Raw genomic sequence first — 13,485 nt, 5'->3', positions numbered from 1 at the left:
ACTCACAGAACACTGGACTTCTATACTCACTGGACAGAACACAGGGAAAAGAACCAAGACACTCATATAGCAAGACAAGCCAGCTCCCAGCTGAACCCAGACAACATGATACAGTAAAGGCTTAGCTACTGCAGATATACTTCTGACCCAAAGACTCACGAGCAAATAAATTGCTCTGGCTTGGTGCTAATGAACTCTGTTTGTCTTTAATACATAGATAAGACCAATAGACATGTAGACCAAGCCAATCATCAAAGTAAATCCTCGGCTACTACTACAACTGGTCCGTGACATAGGCCTAACCTAATCAGTGTACACAGAGATTGGTTAAGGAATGATCCAGAACACTAGGACCTTGAGGCCTTGCTGGGGGAATACCAAGTCAGAACTGGACTCCCTCGCTTTGAGTAGTCGTGGATTGTGAGGTGGAGCTTAGACCCATTACAATCACTTGGCTATTATAACAAGAGCCAGCTGGAGGAAGAAGCCATTACATGAGAACTTCACGGAACACTTCAGAGTCAGTCCTCAACCAAAGCCTCTACCAAATTACATAGAAATTCCCATTACCTGAAGGCTTCCATAATTACATAAGGCATACATCCCCTGGGGTGGTTAGGCCACTTGAGTTATGTATGGGTCACGTTATCTGTGATTGGAAACACACAACTGCCACGCTCTTAAACACCTGTGTTGTTTTCATGTTCTCTGTTTTTTTTAATCACTGTGACTAGCAGTCAATAATTCTTTTTATTTACTTTTTAATTTAAGTTTATGTGTATGTGTGCTTACGCACACATAGAGCCCAGAAGAGGGCATCAAATGCCCTGGAACGTGAGATACAGGTAGTTGTGAGCTGGGAACTGAACTCAGCTCCTCTGGCAGAGCATCTCTCCAGCCTCGGTTTCATGTCCTAAAGCAGAAACATAGGAGAGGAGCCACTATGTTTGAAATAGGGATTTACAACCCGGAATCTAAAGTGAGTTCTTAATTGCCTGCATTCATTTCCCAGGCCCACTGTAACAAACCACAAACTGAAGGCTCAAAACTAATTGAAATATACTCTCTCATGTGTACGCTTTGAACCTTTTCAAACCTACTCAGTCTGGGGTTCTTTAATGCTTACCCCTCCCTTCCAACCCACCTACCCTAGATAGGAGAGAAAAGAGGTTAAGAGGAACAGAAGAAGTAGATCTTTTTTAGACTCAGTTCCTCGGAGCAATTCCACTGGTGTAGTCAGCAGGATTCCAACAGACCAGTTAAACAGCAGACCAGCAATTCAGCGAAGGTGACTGCAACTGCAGCCTCTGGACCCCAGAGCAGCAGCCTGAACCCGGTGCCTTGAAGCATTTGCTGGAGCAGTTCTCCCTAGTGGAGTGGAGTGATGAACAGCCAAGACCAAAAACTCTGCCTCTTGTTTGGGGCATCTATATCTATATCTATATCTGTTTGTATACACACACACACACACACACACACACACACACACACACACACACACACATATATATATATACATACATACAGTCCATACTAGGATGGATGTTCATCAGTTGGCAAAGACCACGCCTCTGCAAGAGGCAGTTCCTCTTCCAGTGGACAAACATCACCTGTTCTCTCACAAGTCTATTTTTAGCGGGAAAACACCACACACCCTCACACAAGTCTGTTTCACATCCCACACTTGGGAGCAAAACAAAATCATGTTTATGTCCACTATACTCATGCACTGTTCTTTAGGCCCAGAGATGGAAACTAAGGTGCCTGTAGGCTGTGCTTGCTCTCAAGCCCGTAGGGAATGCTTTTTCTTCTTCCTGTACTCTGACAGTGTGCCAGCATTTCCAGTAGTCTCTGACTTATGAATGCTTAACTCTAACCCTCTTCACACGGCATCCTCATGTCTCTTCACTGTGACATTTTGTGTATGTCTGTGTCCAAATCTCCACTCTCAGTTGGGGGGGGCACCGATAACATTGGACTATGGCCTTCAGTCAATTATCTCAACTAATAATAAAACCTCATCTTAACCTAGTCACTAATTACCTCTCTAATGACCCCAATTCCAAATGAAACCATGTTCTGAGGTACTAGGTATTAAAACTTCAGCATATCTTTTGTGAGGTGGCGTCATGCAACTTTAAAATATTCCCTACCCAAAAGCAGCAGCTGGCACAACCACGCATTACTCAAAGTACATATGGGCGACAAGGGAATACTTTTATTGCTCTGCCATTTTCCACACCAAAGATCTCACTCTTCTTCTCATTCATTCTTACTCCTCACCTTTCTTTAATTTAAAGGCTCAGATTTGATGGCATCTTTTTTGCTTTCTTCTACAAAAAAAAAAAGGAATATTAGCCCACTTTTCTGCATCTCATGCTACTTGTTCCTACATCAAATCCATCACAGCCAACACTTTATTAAAATGTTTACCATGTACTTGCCTACACATAGGTTAGTGGCCCCAACACCAAAACTGTCACCAGCACCACTGTGCTTCCTGTAGCATAGCAAACATTCAGCAAAGGAAGGTGAAAGACTATTATGTACCCTAACATCCTGTGTTAATTGCTGGAAGGCATTACTTATTAAATAGAAAAATGTGTTTTCTCACCCATCCTTTTAAAGGATAATGATTTGGCAAAAGACTCAGAATCCGGTGCTCCAGATTTATGATATGAAGACGATCTTGCGGAGGAGTGGGAGGAGGGAGGTGAACGCTGACTGGAAGCCATCCTTGTCCCAGACTCCACCCTCATTAGGCTTCTCCTTGATGGGAGGAACCCCATTACGAGAACTCTAGCGGTCAAACACACCCTCTCCTAATTGTTTATCACAATCTTTTGTGGTTTGCAATTATTGTTCATTAGTGGCTCTCCACTGCTCACGTAAAGGCTGCTACGGATGTGGAAGAATAACTAAAGCTCAACTCACCCATATTCAGTGGATTAACCTGTGGAGCTGTTTGTACAGAGGGAGAAAGGGGGGCAGAACCAAAGGTCAGTGAGACCATCGTGCCCTAAGGGAAACAACGCTGCAGAATAAGGGTTCCAGACAACAGGGCTGGAAGGAATGAGCTGTGACTGTCGTATGAAATTCTCTTTCTATTTCAATCAGGGTTCCCTTGTTCACTGGCTGTTCTGGGCTCACAGGTAGATCATTTCTAATCTGGGCCAAAGAGATAATTCCTGTCACCTCTTTTTAAACTATATTAAGGCATATTAATGTACATATTCCTAACAGAGCCTTCTAGCTACCTTTCTTGCTCTCTAACCAACTGAATCTCAGAAGCATTTTACAAGGTAACCACAGTACATAACTCCAAAATGGGCAAATTCTCATTCATGTTAAAAAAAAATAGTAATACCTCTGTAAAATCATTATTGTGAAGATGATATAATTTAAGAGCCTTGCCTAGGATAGCCAACGTCCGTTAAACATCACTCTGTATCACTGTCACCAAGTTTTCACTTCTACTCTTTAATGTTTTTACACACGTAAGCTTTTGCCATGTGACTTTTCCTGGGTGGAGTTTTTAGCTGGGGTCAAGCAGTAAGCATGGCCATATGACTTGCTTGTCTCAGTAGAATGTAAGTATAGACAGTGTATGCCATGTTAGGCCAGAGACCTTTGTTGCTGCTGCTTCTGCTGTTGATGTTTTCCCATACTCTGGCTTAAATCTGGGGCTTTAAGATATGTTAGGCAGGTACTCTACCAATGACCTTTAAAACAGAATGGTTTTCCAAGGCCTCTGAGAGCTTTAATACTCTTCTCTGAGAATTGATTATCAGAAAATAAACATTTGGAACATCTTGAACTCAAGTTAAAGACTGGAGCTCATCCTAGCCTGGCAAGCCCAGATGAGTTCAGCTAAACCACAACCTTATCTGTAGCTTCATCAAGAGGAAAAATAAAATTTGTTGCAAGCCACTGAGATTTCCACAGCCATTTAATATGTAGCTACTGTAGCAAAGGCTGACTAATAAGACCTCAAGAAACACTAGGACTCCAAGGAACACTCCAGCTTTTAGAGTCCCATTGAGTGAGGAAGTCTAACATTGTACAAGTGGACAAACCACCTAAACTCAGACTATCACATTTCATTTTCTAAAGGGAAAAACTGACTTCCAAGATCAGAAACTGATTCTCTAAAGTTTTACAGTTTATCCACTGACACAATTGCAACCATCTTATATCTTGGAAGTGGGTTGCCCAAACATCTCATTCTGCCTATGAAAGATTGGGTGATACCTGTTGTTCCACAAAATCACTAACAATTCTCCCTTAATCTCTTTCAACAGTCCTGATTTGAATTATAAGTTATATTGTTAACCTACTCACTGGCTAACTGTAATAAAAGTTGTCAGTAGAAAAATTATTTCAGCTATAAGTAATAAAACATTCAGTTCAAACAAGAGTAAATAATCCAAGGTTGGTTTCTGTTGTTGTTTTGTTTTTTAAGCCTAGGGACAATTTTACTAGAATTTAAGTGAAAAAAACCTAGGCCAAGCAAGCTGTAAATCTCAGTAGAGGCCTGGAGAAGAAAAGTAGAGAGAAGAAAGAAAGAGAGAAAACTAGCCATGTCACTTAAGCCAGAATGGAAATTGACACATGGTAGACAAGCAGCCACATGTGGGAAAGGAGTTCTAGAGAAACAGTGAGAAAGTCCAAGGTATAAAGTAAATAAATAATAAATAATAAATAATATCTATGCACAAGTCTAACCCTAGAGAAAGAATTAGAGGGAAACCTCCAATCCAAAGTAATTAACCATACCTATGAAAACACAGACAATAAATAATCTCACGCCAGCACAATTCAAAGAAGGAAAACACACATACGCAGCCACCACCACTACCACCAACAACAAAATAACAGGAATTAACGATCATTGGTCATTAATATCTCTCAAAATCAATGGACTTAACTCCCCAATAAAAAAACCACAGGCTGACAGAATGGATATGAAAACAGGATATTCTGCCACATATAAGAAACACAGCTCAACATCAAAGACAGGCAGAGTAAAGGGCTGAAAAAAGATTTTCCACGCAAACAGACACAAGAAGCAAGCGGGTGCAGCCATTCTAATATCTAATAAAATAGACTTCAAATCAAATGTAATCAAAAGAGATAAGGAAGGACATTTCATACTCATCAAGGAAAAAACCTAGCAAAATGATGTTTTAATTATTAACATTTATGCCTCAAACACAAGGACAGCCATATTTATAAAAGAAACATTACTAAAGCTTAAATCACAATCAAACCTCATACATCAATAGTACCAGACTTCAATAACCCACTCTCACCAATGGACAGGTCATTTGGACAGAAACTAGCAGAGAAATAATGGAGCTAACATACATTATGAATCAAATGTACTTAGCAGATATCTACAGAACATTTCACTCAAACACGAAAGAATATGCTTACTTCTCAGTACCTCATGGAACATTCTCAAAAACTGAATACATACTCAGTCACAAAGACTTGTCTCAACAGATACAAGAACATTAAAATAACCCCCTGTATCCTACCAGACAGCCAGGGATTAAAGCTGGATATCAATAACAACAGAAAGCCTACAAACTCATGGAAACTGACCACCTTCAGGGACAAGGCAAGAATAAAGAAATTAAAGACTTCATAGAATTCAATAAAAATTAATGAACAACTTATGAGACATACCCAAACTTATGAGACATAATGAAAGCAGTGCTCAGAAGAAAGTTCATAGCACCAAGTGCCTTCATGAAGAAATTGGAGAGATGGCATATTAGCAACTTAACAACACACCTGAAAGCTCTAGAACAAAAAGAAGCAAACACATTGAAGAGGAGTAGGCAGCAGGAAACAAATTCAGGGCTGAAATTAATAAAATAAAAACAAAAAGAACAATACAAAGAATCAATGAATCAAAGCATTGCTTCCGTGAGAAAATCAACAAGATTTGACAAACCTTTATCCAAACTAAATAAAAGGCAGAGCGATTGTATCCAAATTAACAAAATTAGGAACAAAAAGGGGAAGACAACAGCAGACACCAAAGAAATCCAAAGAATCATTAGGTCATATTTTAAAAACCTGAACTCCACAAAATTGGAAAAATCTAAAAGAAACGGGCACTTTTTATACATAGATACCACTTACCAAAGTTAAATCAAGGCCAGACAAACGGTTCAAATAAACCTATAATCTCTTAGAAAAGAGAAACAGTCATCAAAAGTCTCTCAACCAAAATAAAAGCCCACGGCCAGATGGTTTTAGTGCAAAATTTTACCTGACTTTCAAAGAAGACGCCTCAAATTATTCTACAAAATAAAAACAGAGGGACCACTGCCAAATTCATTTTATAAGGCCACAGTCACACTGATACCAGGTTTAACAAAGAAAAAGAATTACAGATCAATTTCCCTCATAAACATTGGTGCAAAAAATACTCAGCAGAATATTTTAATCCAAATCCAAGAGCACATCAAAAGAATCATCCTAAAGATGCAAGGGCGGTTCAACACATGAAAATGTGTCAGTGAAATCCACCATACAAACAAACTGAAAGAAAAAACCCACATGGTCATCCCATGAGATACTGAAAAATCTTTTATCAAAATCCAACACCCCTTCATGATAAAAGTCTTGGAGAGATCAGTGATACAAGGAACATATCTAAACATAATAAAAGAAATTTACAGCAAGCCTATTGACAACACTGAATTAAATGGAGAGAAACTCAAGGCCATTCCACTAAAGTGAGGAACAGGACAAGGCTGCCCCCTTTCTCCACATCTATTCAATATAACTCTTTAAGTTCTAACTAGAGCAATAAGACAACTAAAAGAGATAAAGGGGATACAAATTGGAAAGAAAAAGGTCAAATACCACTATTTGCAGATGATATGATACTATACACAATCAACTCCAAAAAGTCTACCAAGGAACTCTTACAGCTGAAAAACTCTTTCAGTAAAGTTGATAGATACAAGATTAAATAAAAAAACAAAATCAGTAACTCTCCTATGTACAAATGACAAATAGGCTGAGAAAGAAATCAGGGAAACAACACCTTTCACAACAGCCACAGAAAGTATAAAATATCTTGATGTAACTCTAGCCAAGTAAATGAAACACTTTCATGATAAGAACTTCAAGTCCTTTGATAGCCTATGATCATGCAGTGGGGGAGGAGGTCCCCCTCAGTGTTAGACCTAGGGGAGGGGAATAGGGTGAAAGTTGAAGGGAGGGAGCAACGTGAGGAGGCAAGTGATGGGATAACAATTTAGTTGTAACCTGAATAAATTAATTAAATAAAAAATAAATAAGTTAATGCCATAAAAAAAAAAAAAAACGACCAAATTCACTAGGCCCCTACTGCAGCTAGCAGAAGGGGCCGCCAAGAGATATTCTCAGACATGCAGAGCTGCCTAAAAGAAGCTCAGATCAACGAAGACACCTGGGAGAGAGCAGAGATTGGCCGAGCTGCCTGGAGGAAGCAGAAATGAGCTGCTCTGCTTTAGGAAAGTCTCCAACCATGAAAGTTGCCTGTTGAGCTGCCTGCAGGTTATCGAGTGTGCTCCAGGGGCTTAGGCTTTATGAGCTGTCATCAATGCTGGGGTGATGTGTTGAGTCATTTATGCTCCTGAAGTAATGCCTCATTTGTATTCTTTTAAATAACCCTAATAAAACTAATTGGTGCACCACGCTGGACTTTGGTGTGCTGTGTTCTATTAAAAAAAATAACGTCAAGTCTTTGAAGAAGAAAGTTGAAGAAGATATCAGAAGATGGAAAGATTTCCCATGCTCGTGTATAGACAGGATTAACATAGTTAAAATGGCCATAATACCAAATCAATCTGTAGATTCAGTGCAACCCTCATCAAAGTTCCAACACAATTCTTTACAGACCTTGAAAGAACAATATTCAACTTCATATGTAACAACAACAACAACAACAAAACCCAGGATAGCTAAACACTCCTATACAATAAAAGAACTTCCAGAGGTATCACTATTCCTGATTTCAAGATGTACTACAGAGCAATAGTAATAAAAGCTGCACGTTATTGACAAAAACAAACAGACACATTGATCAATGGAAGCAAATCAAAGACCCAGCTATAAACCTAGACACTCATGGACAGACACCTGACTTTTGATAAAGAAACAAGAAATACACAATGGAAAAGAAGAAAACATCTTCAACAAATGGTGCTGGTCTAACTGGATGTCAGCGTGTAGAAGAATGCAAATAGAATCATACCTATCACCCTGCACAAAACTCAGGTCCAAGTGGATCAAAAATCCTAACATCAAACCAGATACTCTGAACCTGTTAGAAAAGAACGTGGTGAACAGTCTTGAATGCACTGGCATAGAAGACAACTTCCTGGACAGAACACCAATTGTGCAGGAACTAAGAAAAACAATTAATAAATGGGAACTCATAAAACTAAAACGCTGATGCAAGGCAAAGGACACCATCAATAGGACAAAATGGCAGCCGACAGATTAGGAAAAGTTCTTCCATAACTGCACATCAAACAGAGGGCTGAGAGAGAGAGAGAGAGAGAGAGAGAGAGAGAGAGAGAGAGAGAGAGAGAGAGAGAGAGAGAGAGAAACACCAACTAAAGAATCCTAATTTAAAATCGGATACAGATCTAAACAGAGAATTCACAACAGAGGAATCTCCAATGGCCAAGAAGCACTTAAAGAAACACTTAAAGGTTCAACATCCTTAGCCACCAGGGAAATGCAAATCAAAACAACTTTGAGATTCCACCTTATACCCATCTGGGTGGCTGAGATAAAAACCACAAGTGACAGTCATGCTGACAAGGATGTGGAGTGAAGGGAACACTTCTCCACTGCTACTGGGAGTGCAAACTTGTACAGCCACTTTAGAAGTCAATATGGTAGTTTCTCAGAAAAGTGGAAATCAATCTACCTCAAGACCCAGATATACCTTCCTGGGCATATATCCAAAAGATGTTCCATCGTACAATAAGAACACTTGTTCAACTATGTTTATAGCAGCTTTATTCAAAATAGCCAGAAGATGGAAACAACCTAGATTCCCCCAACCAAAGAATGGATAAAGAAAATGTAACATGTCCTAGGCAGGGCTACACACTGGTCCAAGAGGCTGCTGCCACTGCACAACGTGATGAGCTGTGTAGGCCACACAAGTAAACTGAGACAGAGGATACTGCAATGAGGTGGCTGCTATTGCACCACCCTGAAATTGCCCTAAGCACATGGATTAACCAGACACATTTTAGGACAGTTGGCCTGCCTCACATCTGCCTGGGACTTCCCCTCCAGGCAGCAGGTATCATGAGTGATATCAGGAACAGGGCAGTGTGCCCAGGGAGATCTGGCTCTGCCTCTCACTAGCTGCTGCACTCGGGAGAGTGGGCCCTGCATCTCTCCTGGACAACACAGTAGAGTTGGCCTTGATGGTGAAAGCATGGGTGAGCCACCCCTGAGGCCATGAGAGTAGGAGAGCTGCCCCTGCCCCTTGCTGGCTGCAGCATTGGGCATACTAGCCAGGGCAGTGCTGGAGAGTTCACCCTCGTGGTGCAGGTGGGAGAGATCTCGGGCCCAGATCCAGGACTTTTGAGTTGGCTCACTCTGAAGTGCACCTCATCTACAAGCTGAGGAGCATGTGAAGGAGCTGGTCCTGCAGATCCAAAGATCCATGACACAGGGCAACAAGAGAGAACTGGGAGCGGTGCTGGGGAAGATCCAGTATTGATGGTGTAGCAGAAGCCAGAGGCCTCGAACCAGACCAATGACTCATCACAATCAACATTTCCAAGTAAAGAAGTGTAGACAAAGGGTTTCTGTGGGACACATGTGACACGCTATAGCTTCCATGACATGCCTTCTATGATTTACTTTGTTATTTTGTTGTTTTTTATTTTCTCTCTGCTGGGAGGTTCAAGGGCAGAGGGCAGATACGAAGGGACAGGAAGATGAGTAGAATTGGGATGTGTGATTTGAAACTCACAAAGAATCAAGAAAAAAATTTTAATGTGGTATATTTACACAATGGAGCATTACTCAGCTGTTAAAAACAATGACATTATGAAATCTGCAGGCAAATGGATGGAACTAGAAGACCCAGAAAGACAAGCATGGTGTGTACTCACTCATAAGGAGGTACTAGCCGTAAGGCAAGAGACAGTTATGGTATAATCCACAGAACCAGAGAGGCTAAGAAACAGGTGGGCTTAAGAGAGGGCTGCAGGCCTAGATATTTTTCAAATTCTACTTTATTTATGGTTCTTAAATGCTTCTACCTCCCTTCCAACCCACCATCCTGAGGTGGAGGAGAAAGAAGGTTAACAGGAAAAGGGGGTTGTGGACCCGTTTAGAAGTAGTTCCTGGGGGCAGTTCCACTCTTTGCTGACAGGATACCAGCAGTCCAATCCAATATTAAACACCAAACAGCAACACAAATCAGTATGAGTGGCACGGTCCAGCAGAAACAGCAAGGCTCTGCCGTATCGGCACAAGCAGATGCGACCAGAATCAGCTGGAATACCTCAGAAAGTTCTCTGCCATGTTTCTCTCCTACAAAGTGGAGACCAGCAAAGCATTGCACGATGTAGCAATGTAAAAAGCATCATCTCAGTGTTTTCTAAACATCACATGATCTCTTATGTGTCTGCTTTCAATAAAACATCACATGCCCTCTCACAAGATAGCCTCCAGAAAAAATATCATGTGCTCTCTCGTGGATCTGTTCTTCACCAACAAAGGTCACAAGACTGTCTACAGTGGTGGAAAATACTCCCACATCCCACACTTGGGACCAAAACAAAAAACACATAAAAGAAACCCAAACTTTCACTACAGCGGACTCAAGGATCACCCTGGAAAGGGAAAACAGAATAGATGCCACAGGTGGATCGAGGAACTGGGAACAAGAGGAATCAGGTGAGGAGCAGGGAGAAAATACTGGGAGAAAGGACTGGAATTGGGGGCAGTTTCAAGGGCAGGTGACAACCTAGCGCAATGGCAATTCCATGGAATGTACAAGAGGAATCCTAGCAAAGACGTCTAGTAATGGGGGACACAGGGTCTGAACCAGCCATCTTCGGTAGCCTGGCAAGGACTCAAATGGAGGGACTAGGACACTAACCCAGCCACAAAACCTTCAACATACAGTTTGTTCTACCTGCAGAGTGTTCTGGAACCAAAGCCTAGCAGACTCTTCATCAGAGACACCAGAGAGGCTTCATCCAGCAACTCATGGGAGCAGGTACAAAGTCCCATGCCAAACATTATGAGAACATGGCCCACAGAGTCAACTGACTGAGACTCATGGGAACTTGAGAGGTCAGGGAAGCTGTGGGGGTCTGACTTAGGTCCTCTCGGTATGTGTTATGGCTGAGCAGCTTGGTATTCTTGTGAAAATCCTAACAGTAGGAGCCATGCCTGACTGTCTTGTCTACTTATGGGGCCCTTGGTTGATGCCCCTGGGGGGCTGCTCCTTTTGGGGGGGTGGGGAGTGGATTGGAGGATAGGAAAGGCAGGACGGGGGGAAAGGATATGGGGAGGTGAAGGAAAAACATGTCAGGATGTAATATATAAGAGAATAACTTAAAAATGTAGAAATCAATTAATCAGTAAACAGATAAACAGTCCAGGTGCTGGTGGTGTACACCATCAATCCCAGCACTTGGGAGGCAGAGGCAGATGGATCTCTGACTTCAAGGCCAGACTGGTCTATAGAGTGGGTTCCAGGAAAGCCAAGGCTATACGGAGAAACCCTGTTTCAAAAGACCAAAACAAACAAAAATAAATAAATAAATAAATAAATAAATAATAAATAAAACATACCTGCTCTGCCCAGCATCTGAAAAAGACATAAAAAGGAAAAGTTTCGCCATTCTAAATCAGAAAGGTGAAGAGACCTAGAACATATTGGATGCTCAGTTTGTACAATTGCAAGGAAGGGTAGGAACACCAAAGGCTTAACTCATTTTGATATTTTTGTTCCCCGTGTCACTTTTGACAAAGAATTAACTTTGGGCATAAGAAAGCTTCCTGGAGGAATCTCTGACATCCATCCTGAGTCTTGAAGGAGAAGCAGAAACCAGTGAAGAGAAGAAACCAAGGCCTGGACGTTAAATGCACTATTCACTGTGTCTCTGGATCAAGCAAGGAAGCTCATCTGTTACCCCAGCCGTTTACCTTCTGTTCATTATTTCCATGAGTCTCTCCCAGCCTTGCTCTAGCTTCCATTCATGCACTCGTCTACTCATTTTTCTCTATACTCTACTGATCATATTTTAGAAATAAAATTAATAATAAAAGTTATCTTTCTTATGTATCTATTGGCTTTATAAGTTTTCATACAATATATTTTGATCATACACTTTCCCCTCCCCTAACTCCTTGTAGATGGCTCCCCAGCTCCCTACACACCCAAATTTATGTTATTTCTATCTCAAAAAACCCCACAAAATCAAAATAAATAAATAGACAAAAATGCAAAAAAAAAAAACCCCACCAAAACAAAACAAAAGCACATGAAAAGAAAGAGAAACCATGTTGGGTTGGTGAGCTACTCCTGAGCATGCCGGCTAGTGTCTGTGATGCTGGAAGGTGCTATGCTCATCGATCGCACCTAGCTATGAACCCTGTGATCTAAAATAGAGACCTGCCTGAAAGGTACACTGGTATAATAATGGCACAAGTGTTATAGGAGCAACCAAGCACATTAAAAACCATTCCATGAGATGAAATTTATACCTAACATTGCTAAGGTGGAAAGAAACCTGTGACTAAGTAGGTCATGGGCCCCAGTAGAAAACTTACTACTATTCTGCAAAAGGAAATAAAAACAAAATTACTCCTAACAACATGTTGCTATACCCATAGATCGCAGCATAGCTCAACCCTCATCAGGGAAGCTTCTCGCAGCAGATGGTAACTAACACAGTGACTCACAACTGGGCAGTGTGCAGAGAGTGACAGACTTTGAGGCATTCATCCCTAAATGAGATGTCTTGAGCAAACTCCTTTCCTCAAGGCTCAGGAATGTATACCGAAGAGTAAGTCGTAAGATTATAAGAGCCAGACATGGCAGATGACTCCAGGGAAACAGCGTCTGCCATGCAAGAGGACTGATACGCACATGACCTCACAGACTGTGGGAGCATGCACAAGACCTGCACAAGCTCAAGCCAGAAAAAAGTCCAATGTGAGGAAAGGAAAGTGGACACCAAGCGTCATCCCTAGCCAAGAAGATCCGTGCTAGAACGGGGAAAGTCTTCTCCAATGCACTTACACCTTTTGTTGCAGTTAAAATGGAAGACTGTACTAAGCACAGTGAACAAATGTGCACGAGACCCTGGACCTCCTTTAAGATAAATTACACCATGCCTTGGTGTAACATGAACCAAGTAATTACACGAGTCAAATCTCCGAAGTCAAGGATGGTATCTTTACGTTTTAAAAATGTTGTGCATAATA

General features: G+C 41.2%; 1 long non-coding RNA gene across 1 annotated transcript in view; it reads right to left on the bottom strand.

The window, feature by feature from the left end:
* Window positions 1-2,198: 2,198 nt before the first annotated feature.
* The window catches only part of LOC311590495, a 41,925-nt gene continuing 30,638 nt past the window's right edge, over window positions 2,199-13,485 (bottom strand). The window contains exon 3 of the long non-coding RNA XR_014776894.1: window positions 2,199-2,333. This is a non-coding gene — a long non-coding RNA (uncharacterized lncRNA). The remainder of the gene's footprint in view (window positions 2,334-13,485) is intronic.

This window comes from Acomys minous (genome assembly GCF_964271855.1).
Source record: "Acomys minous genome assembly, chromosome: 2".
Classification (NCBI taxonomy): domain Eukaryota; kingdom Metazoa; phylum Chordata; class Mammalia; order Rodentia; family Muridae; genus Acomys; species Acomys minous.
This window is presented reverse-complemented; position numbering and strand designations above follow the sequence as displayed.